Consider the following 17054-nt stretch of genomic DNA (forward strand, 5'->3'; position numbering starts at 1 on the left):
TCTTATCTTTCCTACGGGGATTAAGAGCTAGGCTATCTCTTCTTTCTATCAGGATCACGCGTTACTAATCCTTAGACTTATAAGATTGTTGGATTTAAGCTTGAGTTCAGTTTCTACTACTTCCGTATGTTAATTGTTGATCTCGAAACCTTGATATTGTGCTTCTGAGTGGTTATGCCACCATTTTTTGTGAATGTCTCAAATCTCTTCTGAGCATTTACAGCCGTTATGCTGTCCGAGTCATTCCAGGTTTCTAAATAGTCTGATGCATTTGCAAAATCCTTTCCCTCTGGTTTCGATGCTCCTTTATGCCAGCTCAATCACACTAATTGTTGAGTTGAGGTATTCTACTGCCTCGACCTTTATGTTGGAATAATTATTATGACCCTAGGTGTCTCAGGGGATCATCTAGTGGTCTAGCCATGATTTGTGTCCTAGTGTGACGATTCTGGCCTTTATTCCCGAAAGCATTCCGTGATGCTACTTAGGAGTAGGTATTCTATTCCTGGGTTTTGAACCCGAGATTCATCCTACTTACATCATGTTGATAGTGTTGCTAGTTCCTTTAGGATAATAGTAACCTTTGCGATAGTCCTCGAGGTTCATGGTACATCCTTCTTCCAATTACCATGAATCATTCTTGGCAGGAGTTCTTCTGAACCAAAAGATGACAACAAGAGTGCTCTCGATGAGTTCTCCATGCTATATTGTGACTCTGCCAGCTCAACCTTTCTACATGGGTTATCCGGAAGAATTATGTTGAACCTGGTTCGACATACTAATCTATGCATCCACAACTCAGAAAGTTATATGTTCCTTTGAGTTGTCCCTCTTTAGTTGTCTACTGACCTTCGTCTATCAATTGATAGTCAAGAGTATGCGTGCGTTCGTTTATCGATGCCTATTACTCTTATGGTCCGTCAAGCCATTCTATCGTAGAATGACCAGAAGAAACAAACTCCAGTACCTCTTCCATATCCAGGATTGGGTTAAAGCAATTGTGCTCCGCAGATCAAAATGCCAGCCCAGCTTTTGATTCTGTTCTACCTTGGGGTATTACCATCTTTTATATCGGGATTATCGTAGGAATTGCACACCATCCTATGAACTCTTGGTACAGTGATACTTCTTGCCATCATTGTTCATTTCTCGGATCCTGTGTTATTGTAACCGGAATGCCGACAAATGAATTATGGTGTATGAAGTCAATACTGCTAGCAACTCTATTGCTTGGTAGTTAAATGGACGATAACCTCATTCTTAGCGTGTTGATTGTTGAATCGTCACCCTAAGACTGATTGTGCTACCTAGTCCCTAATTCTGGTGCACTCCTCGACCAATGAGATAGGAATTATTTCAAATCTTCGCTCTATTGATCATATCGTCTTGCCTCAAAAAGCAAGATTGTTCTCGAGCTTAGTAACATATCGGTGGTTCGTGATTTTCCGAAGATCTTCTCGGAAGTATTACCAGGTTGTCACCTGACCGCTGTGTTGAGCTCGTGATCAAGTTGGTTTCTTGTGAACCATCCTTCTCCAAGAATCTGTGTTAGATATCCCTGAGCTAGTTGGTTAAGCTAGACAACAACTTGGAGAGTTGGAAGATAAAAGCTTGCCTGACTTAGTTCGTTCCAAAGGGATATTCTTGTGTAGGGTGTGCTGAAGAAAGATGATATCTTCATCGATTGGTCCCTGTGATCAGTTGCTGGACCTATTGTCTTATCAATCCTTTGATTTGAGTGTGGGCTATCGTCAAATCAAATCAGTACCGACGATGCTCGTAATGTTGTCTTACTCGTGGTTGATCCCTCGAGCATACACCATTACATCTTTGGTCTGACCAATGCTATCACCGTGTTCACATGATGGTGGAAGTTCAGTGATATGGAAATTCCGATGAGTTGCTGTTGAGCCCATCAGTAGCATTTTGTCTCCCCCCATGAATCATGTTGAACATCAACCTAGTGTTGAAAACTTGTGTAAGCATTTCTTCGTGTATCGTTCATGAAGCATATGTTTGGATGAGAGTAGTGACTTCCCCTAATTCATGTGCATCTGATGCAAGTTGCCGCCATGAATTCGAGGAAGATTGTTTTGTTTCCTTGGAATCATCCCAAATCAGTCATGCTCACGTGCGAAGTATTCTGTGGTCTGGAGACTTGCAACCTTCATTCCATATGTGTCCCGAGCACACCAAGCCACTGATTGATTTGTTCAAGGAGAAGAAGTTCCTTCATAAGAGCTAATCATATGACTTATGCAAGGACTTCGTTATCCACGGTGATGGTTCCTAACCAGAACTCGGTAGTGTTTTATTGTAAGACTACCACGTGGTCATGCTTGTCTGGGACAACGTGTTCACATGTTTGTAGCAGAACCAGCTCATGTTTTGGAGCTTACTATCGTAGTTCATTCCCCGAGAATCTCGCAACGTCATCTCGTCGATTTGTGTTGCAAACTTTCGTTTTTCTTCCTAGACTCGATGAGTCTGGAATATCCTGACACCAACCAGATCTGATTCTCAGGCAGATATGATGGTTTGGAACATTTCCCAAAAACTATAATATCGGTCTCTCGGAAACCGGTAAAGTGGATGTCGTGGCCAACACACCCAGCCGGAAGACCTGTTATTATAATATCCTGATTGAGGAAGTTGGCCACCTCCCCATAAGGATCTCCTAGAACTTATTCTAGTAGTTGTTCCTTATGGATTTTTGTGCTCCCGAAGCCCGACCTTTTACTTGATGTCCTAGATATCAAACCATATCTATGGGTGGATTACGCTAGCACATCAAGGAGAACATTAGAAGCGGAGTGCTAAATGTCTCCCGGTCGATCATCCAGATTTCGTCCCCTTGGCCTCGCTAAGGTGAAATCTGAGAAAGTGTTATCTTCCTTTGCATCTGCATCGTCCATCGCTATTCATCGTGGTAGTATGTTGTGTTGTCAGCACCCTTGACGCGGTTGTTGATAAAACCTTGATGATTGTGGAAATGCTCAAGTTCTTGAGAGCACGCACAAGCGCTACGTGTTATCATCGGCACTACCTGGATTGCTCTCAGTTTCCTCGGCAATGCTATGATCTTTTCAAACAGTGAATTCACTTTCTATTGTTGGGTTCTTCCCCAGTTACCAGAATCATTCCCAGCATTTGCATTTTGTTCCCAGCTTGCACCGCCAATGTGCCATTCTACCATGGGTCTCTTCCATTTCCGGTGATAAGCAAAAATCATACATTGCGTTGTCTTCAACAAGGTAATCCACATCATCCATTCTAGTCCGAGTATGCCATTCTACCGAACCCCTCTAAATGATCGATTATGATTTGCCTTAAGCTGGTATAAAGAGTTTCAATGATCTTTGAATCAAAGGTAATTCTTTTTGCCACTTAAGGGGATATATCTTCGAGTCACCTTCCCTAAGGTGCATCATTATGGTGTCATGTCAACTTAACTCCTCGCTACGTTGACAACCGTTCACACCCTCTTAGGTGTGGAATTGTTGCCTACCTAGTAAACCTTCGTCATCCGTTTCACTCCATCCCTCTAGATGTATGCTTCGTGTCTCAGCTCAAGAGATGTTGCTATGACTCACTTTGTGAGCTGAACCTAAGTTGATTGATCTTCGAGAAGATCGATTCTTCCGGAGTTGTCCTTTTCCTCTTGCTGTCATGCTAGTTGGAGTTCTCAGAACAAGACTTCGAGTCAAAGATGGTGATTGAATTAACGTTCAATTGAAGTGCAACCTGGATCGTGAAGATTGTGCTAGTTGCGTTCTCCCTTCACCTTACCCTACGCTTGAATCTCGGGACGAGATTTTTGTTTAGTGGGGGTGAGTTGTCACATCCCTGGTCCTGTTATGCACTAGGCTAGACCTCATGTGAGCATCATGTTTTAATCCAAATGAAATTTGAATTGAGGAATTTTCAAAGCCTCAGAAACCTTCTAAAAATGATCAACATTAAAATCTCCTCAAAGAAGTCCAAGAAAATGTTCCTCTTAGTCTCTGAAAATATTGCAAAGAGGTAAAACTCAAAACAATATTTTTGGTATCTCAGAGTTAATTATTTTGGGCCTTTGAATTAAATAAATAGCTATTTGCATTGGATATATATTTGATATATAAATAATATATGTCCAATAATTACTGGAACATTTTATGTGGTTTGGTATATTTTAACTCTAGCCACATAACTATTTTCAGGATTTTATAAAATGGTTTAGTATTTTACTAAACTAAAACAACACAGAACAAAATAGATAAATAAAAACAGAAATAGAAAGCAGAGAGAGAGAACTTACCTCAGCTTACCTGGCAGCCCACCCGCAGCCCAACACCGTGCAGCCCAGCAGCGGCCCAGCCCACCGCCGCTTCTCCCCCTGTCGTCTTCCTCCCCCTCGCCCCGAAGCTGCTCGGTGGCGCGCGCGGCCACGCGCCCCGGCCACCTCCTCCCTCCCAGCCTGCCTGGCTCCTCCCCGACGCCCGGTGACGCCACGCACCCCCCTGGAACCCCCTCGACCTCTCCCATCGCCCCTCCCCTTCTCCGTCCCTCTCGCACACAACCGGCCAAGCGCCACCGTCGCTGACCCTCGCTGCCCTCGCGGCCACCGCCACCCCCTCTCCTCCCCGACGCGCTCCCGAGCTCCGCAGTGCCTCCCTCGACCTCCTCGACGTCTCACGCGACCAGAAGGGCCCCGAGCAGCCGCCATCGTCATCATCTCCAAGCTTCGGCCCCGGCGCCCTTCTCCGTCGATTCGGCCACTCCGGCGCGCCCCCGAGCCCCCTAACCCTCCCTGCAGCTCCGCGGTGAGCCTCTGACCCGATTCCCCCTCTCCCCGTGCCCTACCTCCCTCTCTAGCCGCCGTTCACAACGAGCCGAGAACTCCACGCCGCCGGCGATGTCGCCGCCGTCACTGCAGCCAGTAAGGCTCGAAACCGAGCACGGCACCGTGCTCCTAGCATCTTCAGGAGCTCGGTGAGCCCCTTAGCCATCCCTCCCGTCCTCTGTGGCCTCGCCCCGCTCGAACCCGAAGCTCCGGCCGCCGCACTTGCCATCGCCGTCGTCGGCTCCGGCCACCCCAGCCGCGGCCACAGCCACCGCTGGACGCGCCGCGTCGCGGACGTTCTAATGAGCCAAACCGCGCGCCAAACCATCGCCCCTAGCTCAAATCCGAGCCGCGCCGCCGTGCGGAATGGTCGCCGCCGGCGATACTCCGGCGACTGCCGACGTGGCACGCTTAATTAGTGTTAATGACCCAACTAATTAAACCCACAGCCTCTGACAGTGGGCCCCACCCCTGGTCAAACCCCAGTCAGCGCTGGGTTTGACCGGGATTAGCTCCTGTGTCACTGACGTGTGGCCCCCACACGTCAGGTTTGACCTGGGGCGCCCAGTTGACCTGCTGACGTCATCATGACGTCAGGATGACGCAGTAATGCTTTCTGGATTTATTTATATTCAGGAAATTCCAGAAAATGCCTAAAACTTCTAAAATTCATAGAAATTCAACCGTAGCTCCAAATTAAATAATTTATATATGAAAAATTATCAGAAAAATTCAAGGAATCCATCTGTACCATTTTCATGCATGTTAGAACAACTTATAGATGCTGTTTAGCACAAATCATATAAAGGGCATTTAAATAATCACATATGGAGTTTGAATTTGAATCTTGTATTCAAACCAACTTCATTTAATCTGTTGCTAGTTGCATTAGCTCAAAACACATTCATATGGCCATGTCATGAGCATGCATCATATTGTGCATTGCATTGATTGTATTTCTTCTTTGTTGCCGGTATCTGTTCCCTCCCGGTAGACGATGTTCCGACGTTGTGATCGTTGACACTGATGAAGACTCAATGTTATCTTCAGAAGTGCCAGGCAAGCAAAACCCCCTTGTTCATTCCGATACAATCCTACTCTCTCGCTCCTGCTCTCTTTTACTGCATTAGGACAACATCGATTCATCTGTTACTTGCTGCGGTAGCTGAACCCCTTTATCCTTTGCATGACCTGTCATTGCCACAGTAAATAGATGAAACCCACTAGCATGAGTAGGAGTTGTTTGAGCCCTGTTGTGCCTACTCATTCATGCTTGCTTGTCATGCCTGCTACTGCTTAGAGTTGAGTCAGGTCTGATTCATCGGGGATGAATCAGAGGCGTGTGAACATGTCCTACTGTGTGTGAGCTAAGTGTGTGAACACGTTTTGGTAAAGGTAGCGGTGAGAGGCCATGTAGGAGTACATGGTGGGTTGTCTCATTGCAGCCGTCCTCAGGAACTGAGTTCTGTGTTTGTGATCCATGATTCAGCTACTACCATACATTGGGCCCTGAAATATGACCCCGCTCGACTTCTTATTCACCCTAGTCCTCTGTCCAGGAGTTGCAAGTAGTTTCTGGTGTTTGTAGCTTACTGGAGGCCGTGGACAGCGCTGACCGTAGGGGTGGGCTGTGATGCGGTAGGTACGTGGCACGGTGTACCGGATGCCCGTTTGGTATCTCGGGAACCCTGTTCACATCGTTTGGGGCTGTGAGCGAAACTCCGGCCGGATCTCCTCATGGATGGAACCCGAATAGGCGATAAACCTGGACCAGAGACTTAGGTGTTTAGGTAGGTCGTGGTCTACACCCACGTCGGCTTTCGCTTGAAGTCTGCCGAGCACATGTCGTGTGCAGACGCTAAGTGGTGGAAACATGTATGAAGAAGTACACCCCTGCAGGGTTAACATCATCTATTCGAATAGCCGTGTCCACGGTAAAGGACTTCTGGGTTGCTTATATCAGTTCATAGACAAGTGAAAGTGGATACTCTAAAATACGCAAGATAAGCGTGAGTGCTATGGATGGCGCTCTCGTAGGGAGACGGGAGTGGATCCATAGTGGTGTATTGATATGGTGAATATGTGGACTCGTGTGCGCCACCTCAAAAGAGTTACATTGCAGTCGTAGTTCAGGATAGCCACCGAGTCAAAGCTGGCTTGCTGCAGTTAAACCCCACCATCCCCTTTGTTGATAATGATGCATATGTAGTTAGTTCTGATGTAAGTCTTGCTGGGTACATTTGTACTCACGTTTGCCTATTTTATGTTTTTGCAGAGAGACTTCGGTCTCACTAGTAGTTTCGCGTGGACTTCGACGTTTAGCTTGTTACCTCAGCTACGATCTTGTGCCCCGGCAGGATCTGGTAGATAGTCAGGCTTCTCAGCCTTTTTCAGTTATAGATGTCTGTACCCAGACATGATAGCTTCCGCTTGTGCTTTGATTTGTATGCTCTGATTGTTGGGTCATGAGACCCATGTTTGTAATATCTCGCTCCTCGGAGCCTATTGAATAAATACTTGAGTCGTAGAGTCATGTTGTGATGCCATGTTGTGTTTGCACATATCGAGCATATTGTGTGTATGTTATTGAAATGCTTGGTATGTGTGGGATCTGACTATCTAGTTGTTTATTCTTAGTAGCCTCTCTTACCGGGAAATGTCTCCTAGTGCTTCCACCGATGCCATGGTAGCTTGCTACTGCTCCGGAACACTTAGGCTGGCCGGCATGTGTCCTTCTTCGTTCCTGTGTCTGTCCCTTCGGGGAAATGTCACGCGATGAATACCAGAGTCCTGTTAGCCCGCTACAGCCCGGTTCACCGGAGTCCTGCTAGCCCAGTGCTACAGCCTGGATTCACTCGCTGATGACCGACACGTTCGATGCTGGGTCATGGATGCCTGTCCCTGTAAGTTAGTGCCACTTTGGGTTCACGACTAGCCATGTCAGCCCGGGTTCTTTGTCATATGGATGCTAGCGACACTATCATATACGTGAGCCAAAAAGCGCAAACGGTCCCGGGCCAGGTAAGGTGGCACCCGTGGGAATACCGTGCGTGAGGTCGCAAAGTGATATGATGTGTTACATGCTAGATCGGTGTGACTTAGGATCGGGGTCCTGACAGCATTGGTATCAGAGCTTGACTGCCTGTAGGATTACCAAGCCAAACTGGTCGAAGTTGAGTCTAGAAATTCTTTAGTTATATAAGGGAATTGATTATGGGATGGAACGTAAGGCTCTTTTACTCCTTATACCTCATGCCCTTTTGATCTGAGTCATCTTATCTTTCCTACGGGGATTAAGAGCTAGGCTATCTCTTCTTTCTATCAGGATCACGCGTTACTAATCCTTAGACTTATAAGATTGTTGGATTTAAGCTTGAGTTCAGTTTCTACTACTTCCGTATGTTAATTGTTGATCTCGAAACCTTGATATTGTGCTTCTAAGTGGTTATGCCACCATTTTTTGTGAATGTCTCAAATCTCTTCTGAGCATTTACAGCCGTTATGATGTCCGAGTCATTCCAGGTTTCTAAATAGTCTGATGCATTTGCAAAATCCTTTCCCTCTGGTTTCGATGCTCCTTTATGCCAGCTCAATCACACTAATTGTTGAGTTGAGGTATTCTACTGCCTCGACCTTTATGTTGGAATAATTATTATGACCCTAGGTGTCTCAGGGGATCATCTAGTGGTCTAGCCATGATTTGTGTCCTAGTGTGACGATTCTGGCCTTTATTCCCGAAAGCATTCCGTGATGCTACTTAGGAGTAGGTATTCTATTCCTGGGTTTTGAACCCGAGATTCATCCTACTTACATCATGTTGATAGTGTTGCTAGTTCCTTTAGGATAATAGTAACCTTTGCGATAGTCCTCGAGGTTCATGGTACATCCTTCTTCCAATTACCATGAATCATTCTTGGCAGGAGTTCTTCTGAACCAAAAGATGACAACAAGAGTGCTCTCGATGAGTTCTCCATGCTATATTGTGACTCTGCCAGCTCAACCTTTCTACATGGGTTATCCGGAAGAATTATGTTGAACCTGGTTCGACATACTAATCTATGCATCCACAACTTAGAAAGTTATATGTTCCTTTGAGTTGTCCCTCTTTAGTTGTCTACTGACCTTCGTCTAACAATTGATAGTCAAGAGTATGCGTGCGTTCGTTTATCGATGCCTATTACTCTTATGGTCCGTCAAGCCATTCTATCGTAGAATGACCAGAAGAAACAAACTCCAGTACCTCTTCCATATCCAGGATTGGGTTAAAGCAATTGTGCTCCGCAGATCAAAATGCCAGCCCAGCTTTTGATTCTGTTCTACCTTGGGGTATTACCATCTTTTATATCGGGATTATCGTAGGAATTGCACACCATCCTATGAACTCTTGGTACAGTGATACTTCTTGCCATCATTGTTCATTTCTCGGATCCTGTGTTATTGTAACCGGAATGCCGACAAATGAATTATGGTGTATGAAGTCAATACTGCTAGCAACTCTATTGCTTGGTAGTTAAATGGACGATAACCTCATTCTTAGCGTGTTGATTGTTGAATCGTCACCCTAAGACTGATTGTGCTACCTAGTCCCTAATTCTGGTGCACTCCTCGACCAATGAGATAGGAATTATTTCAAATCTTCGCTCTATTGATCATATCGTCTTGCCTCAAAAAGCAAGATTGTTCTCGAGCTTAGTAACATATCGATGGTTCGTGATGTTCCGAAGATCTTCTCGGAAGTATTACCAGGTTGTCACCTGACCGCTGTGTTGAGCTCGTGATCAAGTTGGTTTCTTGTGAACCATCCTTCTCCAAGAATCTGTGTTAGATATCCCTGAGCTAGTTGGTTAAGCTAGACAACAACTTGGAGAGTTGGAAGATAAAAGCTTGCCTGACTTAGTTCGTTCCAAAGGGATATTCTTGTGTAGGGTGTGCTGAAGAAAGATGATATCTTCATCGATTGGTCCCTGTGATCAGTTGCTGGACCTATTGTCTTATCAATCCTTTGATTTGAGTGTGGGCTATCGTCAAATCAAATCAGTACCGACGATGCTCGTAATGTTGTCTTACTCGTGGTTGATCCCTCGAGCATACACCATTACATCTTTGGTCTGACCAATGCTATCACCATGTTCACATGATGGTGGAAGTTCAGTGATATGGAAATTCCGATGAGTTGCTGTTGAGCCCATCAGTAGCATTTTGTCTCCCCCATGAATCATGTTGAACATCAACCTAGTGTTGAAAACTTGTGTAAGCATTTCTTCGTGTATCGTTCATGAAGCATATGTTTGGATGAGAGTAGTGACTTCCCCTAATTCATGTGCATCTGATGCAAGTTGCCGCCATGAATTCGAGGAAGATTGTTTTGTTTCCTTGGAATCATCCCAAATCAGTCATGCTCACGTGCGAAGTATTCTGTGGTCTGGAGACTTGCAACCTTCATTCCATATGTGTCCCGAGCACACCAAGCCACTGATTGATTTGTTCAAGGAGAAGAAGTTCCTTCATAAGAGCTAATCATATGACTTATGCAAGGACTTCGTTATCCACGGTGATGGTTCCTAACCAGAACTCGGTAGTGTTTTATTGTAAGACTACCACGTGGTCATGCTTGTCTGGGACAACGTGTTCACATGTTTGTAGCAGAACCAGCTCATGTTTTGGAGCTTACTATCGTAGTTCATTCCCCGAGAATCTCGCAACGTCATCTCGTCGATTTGTGTTGCAAACTTTCGTTTTTCTTCCTAGACTCGATGAGTCTGGAATATCCTGACACCAACCAGATCTGATTCTCAGGCAGATATGATGGTTTGGAACATTTCCCAAAAACTATAATATCGGTCTCTCGGAAACCGGTAAAGTGGATGTCGTGGCCAACACACCCAGCCGGAAGACCTGTTATTATAATATCCTGATTGAGGAAGTTGGCCACCTCCCCATAAGGATCTCCTAGAACTTATTCTAGTAGTTGTTCCTTATGGATTTTTGTGCTCCCGAAGCCCGACCTTTTACTTGATGTCCTAGATATCAAACCATATCTATGGGTGGATTACGCTAGCACATCAAGGAGAACATTAGAAGCGGAGTGCTAAATGTCTCCCGGTCGATCATCCAGATTTCGTCCCCTTGGCCTCGCTAAGGTGAAATCTGAGAAAGTGTTATCTTCCTTTGCATCTGCATCGTCCATCGCTATTCATCGTGGTAGTATGTTGTGTTGTCAGCACCCTTGACACGGTTGTTGATAAAACCTTGATGATTGTGGAAATGCTCAAGTTCTTGAGAGCACGCACAAGCGCTACGTGTTATCATCGGCACTACCTGGATTGCTCTCAGTTTCCTCGGCAATGCTATGATCTTTTCAAACAGTGAATTCACTTTCTATTGTTGGGTTCTTCCCCAGTTACCAGAATCATTCCCAGCATTTGCATTTTGTTCCCAGCTTGCATCGCCAATGTGCCATTCTACCATGGGTCTCTTCCATTTCCGGTGATAAGCAAAAATCATACATTGCGTTGTCTTCAACAAGGTAATCCACATCATCCATTCTAGTCCAAGTATGCCATTCTACCGAACCCCTCTAAATGATCGATTATGATTTGCCTTAAGCTGGTATAAAGAGTTTCAATGATCTTTTAATCAAAGGTAATTCTTTTTGCCACTTAAGGGGATATATCTTCGAGTCACCTTCCCTAAGGTGCATCATTATGGTGTCATGTCAACTTAACTCCTCGCTACGTTGACAACCGTTCACACCCTCTTAGGTGTGGAATTGTTGCCTACCTAGTAAACCTTCGTCATCCGTTTCACTCCATCCCTCTAGATGTATGCTTCGTGTCTCATCTCAAGAGATGTTGCTATGACTCACTTTGTGAGCTGAACCTAAGTTGATTGATCTTTGAGAAGATCGATTCTTCCGGAGTTGTCCTTTTCCTCTTGCTGTCATGCTAGTTGGAGTTCTTAGAACAAGACTTCGAGTCAAAGATGGTGATTGAATTAACGTTCAATTGAAGTGCAACCTGGATCGTGAAGATTGTGCTTGTTGCGTTCTCCCTTCACCTTACCCTACGCTTGAATCTCGGGACGAGATTTTTGTTTAGTGGGGGTGAGTTGTCACATCCCTGGTCCTGTTATGCACTAGGCTAGACCTCATGTGAGCATCATGTTTTAATCCAAATGAAATTTGAATTGAGGAATTTTCAAAGCCTCAGAAACCTTCTAAAAATGATCAACATTAAAATCTCCTCAAAGAAGTCCAAGAAAATGTTCCTCTTAGTCTCTGAAAATATTGCAAAGAGGTAAAACTCAAAACAATATTTTTGGTATCTCAGAGTTAATTATTTTGGGCCTTTGAATTAAATAAATAGCTATTTGCATTGGATATATATTTGATATATAAATAATATATGTCCAATAATTACTGGAACATTTTATGTGGTTTGGTATATTTTAACTCTAGCCACATAACTATTTTCAGGATTTTATAAAATGGTTTAGTATTTTACTAAACTAAAACAACACAGAACAAAATAGATAAATAAAAACAGAAATAGAAAGCAGAGAGAGAGAACTTACCTCAGCTTACCTGGCAGCCCACCCGCAGCCCAACACCGTGCAACCCAGCAGCGGCCCAGCCCACCGCCGCTTCTCCCCCTGTCGTCTTCCTCCCCCTCGCCCCGAAGCTGCTCGGTGGCGCGCGCGGCCACGCGCCCCGGCCACCTCCTCCCTCCCAGCCTGCCTGGCTCCTCCCCGACGCCCGGTGACGCCACGCACCCCCCTGGAACCCCCTCGACCTCTCCCATCGCCCCTCCCTTTCTCCGTCCCTCTCGCACACAACCGGCCAAGCGCCACCGTCGCTGACCCTCGCTGCCCTCGCGGCCACCGCCACCCCCTCTCCTCCCCGACGCGCTCCCGAGCTCCGCAGTGCCTCCCTCGACCTCCTCGACGTCTCACGCGACCAGAAGGGCCCCGAGCAGCCGCCATCGTCATCATCTCCAAGCTTCGGCCCCGGCGCCCTTCTCCGTTGATTCGGCCACTCCGGCGCGCCCCCGAGCCCCCTAACCCTCCCTGCAGCTCCGCGGTGAGCCTCTGACCCGATTCCCCCTCTCCCCGTGCCCTACCTCCCTCTCTAGCCGCCATTCACAACGAGCCGAGAACTCCACGCCACCGGCGATGTCGCCGCCGTCACTGCAGCCAGTAAGGCTCGAAACCGAGCACGGCACCGTGCTCCTAGCATCTTCAGGAGCTCGGTGAGCCCCTTAGCCATCCCTCCCGTCCTCTGTGGCCTCGCCCCGCTCGAACCCGAAGCTCCGGCCGCCGCACTTGCCATCGCCGTCGTCGGCTCCGGCCACCCCAGCCGCGGCCACAGCCACCGCTGGACGCGCCGCATCGCGGACGTTCTAATGAGCCAAACCGCGCACCAAACCATCGCCCCTAGCTCAAATCCGAGCCGCGCCGACGTGCGGAATGGTCGCCGCCGGCGATACTCCGGCGACTGCCGACGTGGCACGCTTAATTAGTGTTAATGACCCAACTAATTAAACCCACAACCTCTGACAATGGGCCCCACCCCTCGTCAAACTCCAGTCAGCGCTGGGTTTGACCGGGATTAGCTCCTGTGTCACTGACGTGTGGCCCCCACACGTCAGGTTTGACCTGGGGCGCCCAGTTGACCTGCTGACGTCATCATGACGTCAGGATGACGCAGTAATGCTTTCTGGATTTATTTATATTCAGGAAATTCCAGAAAATGCCTAAAACTTCTAAAATTCATAGAAATTCAACCGTAGCTCCAAATTAAATAATTTATATATGAAAAATTATCAGAAAAATTCAAGGAATCCATCTGTACCATTTTCATGCATGGTGGAACAACTTATAGATGCTGTTTAGCACAAATCATATAAAGGGCATTTAAATAATCACATATGGAGTTTGAATTTGAATCTTGTATTCAAACCAACTTCATTTAATCTGTTGCTAGTTGCATTAGCTCAAAACACATTCATATGGCCATGTCATGAGCATGCATCATATTGTGCATTGCATTGATTGTATTTCTTCTTTGTTGCCGGTATCTGTTCCCTCCCGGTAGACGATGTTCCGACGTTGTGATCGTTGACACTGATGAAGACTCAATGTTATCTTCAAAAGTGCCAGGCAAGCAAAACCCCCTTGTTCATTCCGATACAATCCTACTCTCTCGCTCCTGCTCTCTTTTACTGCATTAGGACAACATCGATTCATCTGTTACTTGCTGCGGTAGCTGAACCCCTTTATCCTTTGCATGACCTGTCATTGCCACAGTAAATAGATGAAACCCACTAGCATGAGTAGGAGTTGTTTGAGCCCTGTTGTGCCTACTCATTCATGCTTGCTTGTCATGCCTGCTACTGCTTAGAGTTGAGTCAGGTCTGATTCATCGGGGATGAATCAGAGGCGTGTGAACATGTCCTACTGTGTGTGAGCTAAGTGTGTGAACACGTTTTGGTAAAGGTAGCGGTGAGAGGCCATGTAGGAGTACATGGTGGGTTGTCTCATTGCAGCCGTCCTCAGGAACTGAGTTCTGTGTTTGTGATCCATGATTCAGCTACTACCATACATTGGGCCCTGAAATATGACCCCGCTCGACTTCTTATTCACCCTAGTCCTCTGTCCAGGAGTTGCAAGTAGTTTCTGGTGTTTGTAGCTTACTGGAGGCCGTGGACAGCGCTGACCGTAGGGGTGGGCTGTGATGCGGTAGGTACGTGGCATGGTGTATCGGATGCCCGTTTGGTATCTCGGGAACCCTGTTCACATCGTTTGGGGCTGTGAGCGAAACTCCGGCCGGATCTCCTCATGGATGGAACCCGAATAGGCGATAAACCTGGACCAGAGACTTAGGTGTTTAGGTAGGTCGTGGTCTACACCCACGTCGGCTTTCGCTTGAAGTCTGCCGAGCACATGTCGTGTGCAGACGCTAAGTGGTGGAAACATGTATGAAGAAGTACACCCCTGCAGGGTTAACATCATCTATTCGAATAGCCGTGTCCACGGTAAAGGACTTCTGGGTTGCTTATATCAGTTCATAGACAAGTGAAAGTGGATACTCTAAAATACGCAAGATAAGCGTGAGTGCTATGGATGGCGCTCTCGTAGGGAGACGGGAGTGGATCCATAGTGGTGTATTGATATGGTGAATATGTGGACTCGTGTGCGCCACCTCAAAAGAGTTACATTGCAGTCGTAGTTCAGGATAGCCACCGAGTCAAAGCTGGCTTGCTGCAGTTAAACCCCACCATCCCCTTTGTTGATAATGATGCATATGTAGTTAGTTCTGATGTAAGTCTTGCTGGGTACATTTGTACTCACGTTTGCCTATTTTATGTTTTTGCAGAGAGACTTCGGTCTCACTAGTAGTTTCGCGTGGACTTCGACGTTTAGCTTGTTACCTCAGCTACGATCTTGTGCCCCGGCAGGATCTGGTAGATAGTCAGGCTTCTCAGGCTTTTTCAGTTATAGATGTCTGTACCCAGACATGATAGCTTCCGCTTGTGCTTTGATTTGTATGCTCTGATTGTTGGGTCATGAGACCCATGTTTGTAATATCTCGCTCCTCGGAGCCTATTGAATAAATACTTGAGTCGTAGAGTCATGTTGTGATGCCATGTTGTGTTTGCACATATCGAGCATATTGTGTGTATGTTATTGAAATGCTTGGTATGTGTGGGATCTGACTATCTAGTTGTTTATTCTTAGTAGCCTCTCTTACCGGGAAATGTCTCCTAGTGCTTCCACCGATGCCATGGTAGCTTGCTACTGCTCCGGAACACTTAGGCTGGCCGGCATGTGTCCTTCTTCGTTCCTGTGTCTGTCCCTTCGGGGAAATGTCACGCGATGAATACCAGAGTCCTGTTAGCCCGCTACAGCCCGGTTCACCGGAGTCCTGCTAGCCCAGTGCTACAGCCTGGATTCACTCGCTGATGACCGACACGTTCGATGCTGGGTCATGGATGCCTGTCCCTGTAAGTTAGTGCCACTTTGGGTTCACGACTAGCCATGTCAGCCCGGGTTCTTTGTCATATGGATGCTAGCGACACTATCATATACGTGAGCCAAAAAGCGCAAACGGTCCCGGGCCAGGTAAGGTGGCACCCGTGGGAATACCGTGCGTGAGGCCGCAAAGTGATATGATGTGTTACATGCTAGATCGGTGTGACTTAGGATCGGGGTCCTGACATTAATAGAGGCCGACGGCTGAAATGGCCGATCAGTAATGTGGCTTAATGAGTCCGCTTGGTACTTCAACTGTGGCTGCTAAACCTTCGGGATGGATATGGCGAAATTTGGGGGGCGGCCCTATGGCGTATGCGTCCCGTAGTGCACGCCTGCGTTCCCCTGCGGGGGTGTGCGTCACGTATACCATGTTTACGGTTTTTACTTCGGGGCGAAATTGCTTCTGACCCTCGGTATTTGGCTGGCGAGTCTCTTCGTCATCGCTGTCACTAGGGCGGCCCCTTCCCTTGTTGTTCAGAATTAAGCTTACCGGCTTGTTTGAAGACCCGACAACTTCTGTTGGTGTGACTAGTTGGTTTATCGGGGGTGCCGTGAATCTGGCAGGGCCGATCCAATATTTTGTCTAGATTGGATGGTCCGTCTCTATTTGCCTTGAATGGCTTTTTCCTTTGACCGGGTCTAGAGTCTCTGAATCAGGCATTGACCGCCGTGTCTTGCGCTCTTTCATTGTCATTGCAACTTTTGTGTTTATTGCGTCGTGGCATGCCGTTGCCGTCTCGGACTTCGGAAGTGCCCGGATCGCTGGTGCTGTTGCTTGTATGAGCAACCCAGCTGTCTTCTCCCGTGCAAAAGTGGGTCATTAGAGCGGTAAGGGCTGCCAAGGATTTTGGTTTTTCTTGACCGAGGTGGTGAGCAAGCCACTCATCTCGGATGCTATGTTTAAAGGCTGCGAGGCCTTCGCGTCGAAACATTGACAATTTGGTTCTTTTTAATTAGGAACCTAGTCTAGAACTTCCTGGCTGACTCTTCGGGCTGCTAGATGATGTGAGTTAAGTCATCAGCATCTGGTGGCTCGACATATGTACCTTGGAAGTTATCACGAAAGGCGTCTTCCAAGTCTTCCCAGCTGCCGACGGAGTTCTCTGGAAGGCTATTTAGCCAGTGTCGCGCTGGTCCCTTTAGTTTTAGTGCAAGGTATTTGATGGCGTCGAGGTCATCACTGTGGGCCATGTGGATA

The sequence above is a fragment of the Triticum aestivum genome, chromosome 6A, assembly GCF_018294505.1.
Source record: "Triticum aestivum cultivar Chinese Spring chromosome 6A, IWGSC CS RefSeq v2.1, whole genome shotgun sequence".
In the NCBI taxonomy this organism is placed as follows: Eukaryota; Viridiplantae; Streptophyta; class Magnoliopsida; order Poales; family Poaceae; genus Triticum; species Triticum aestivum.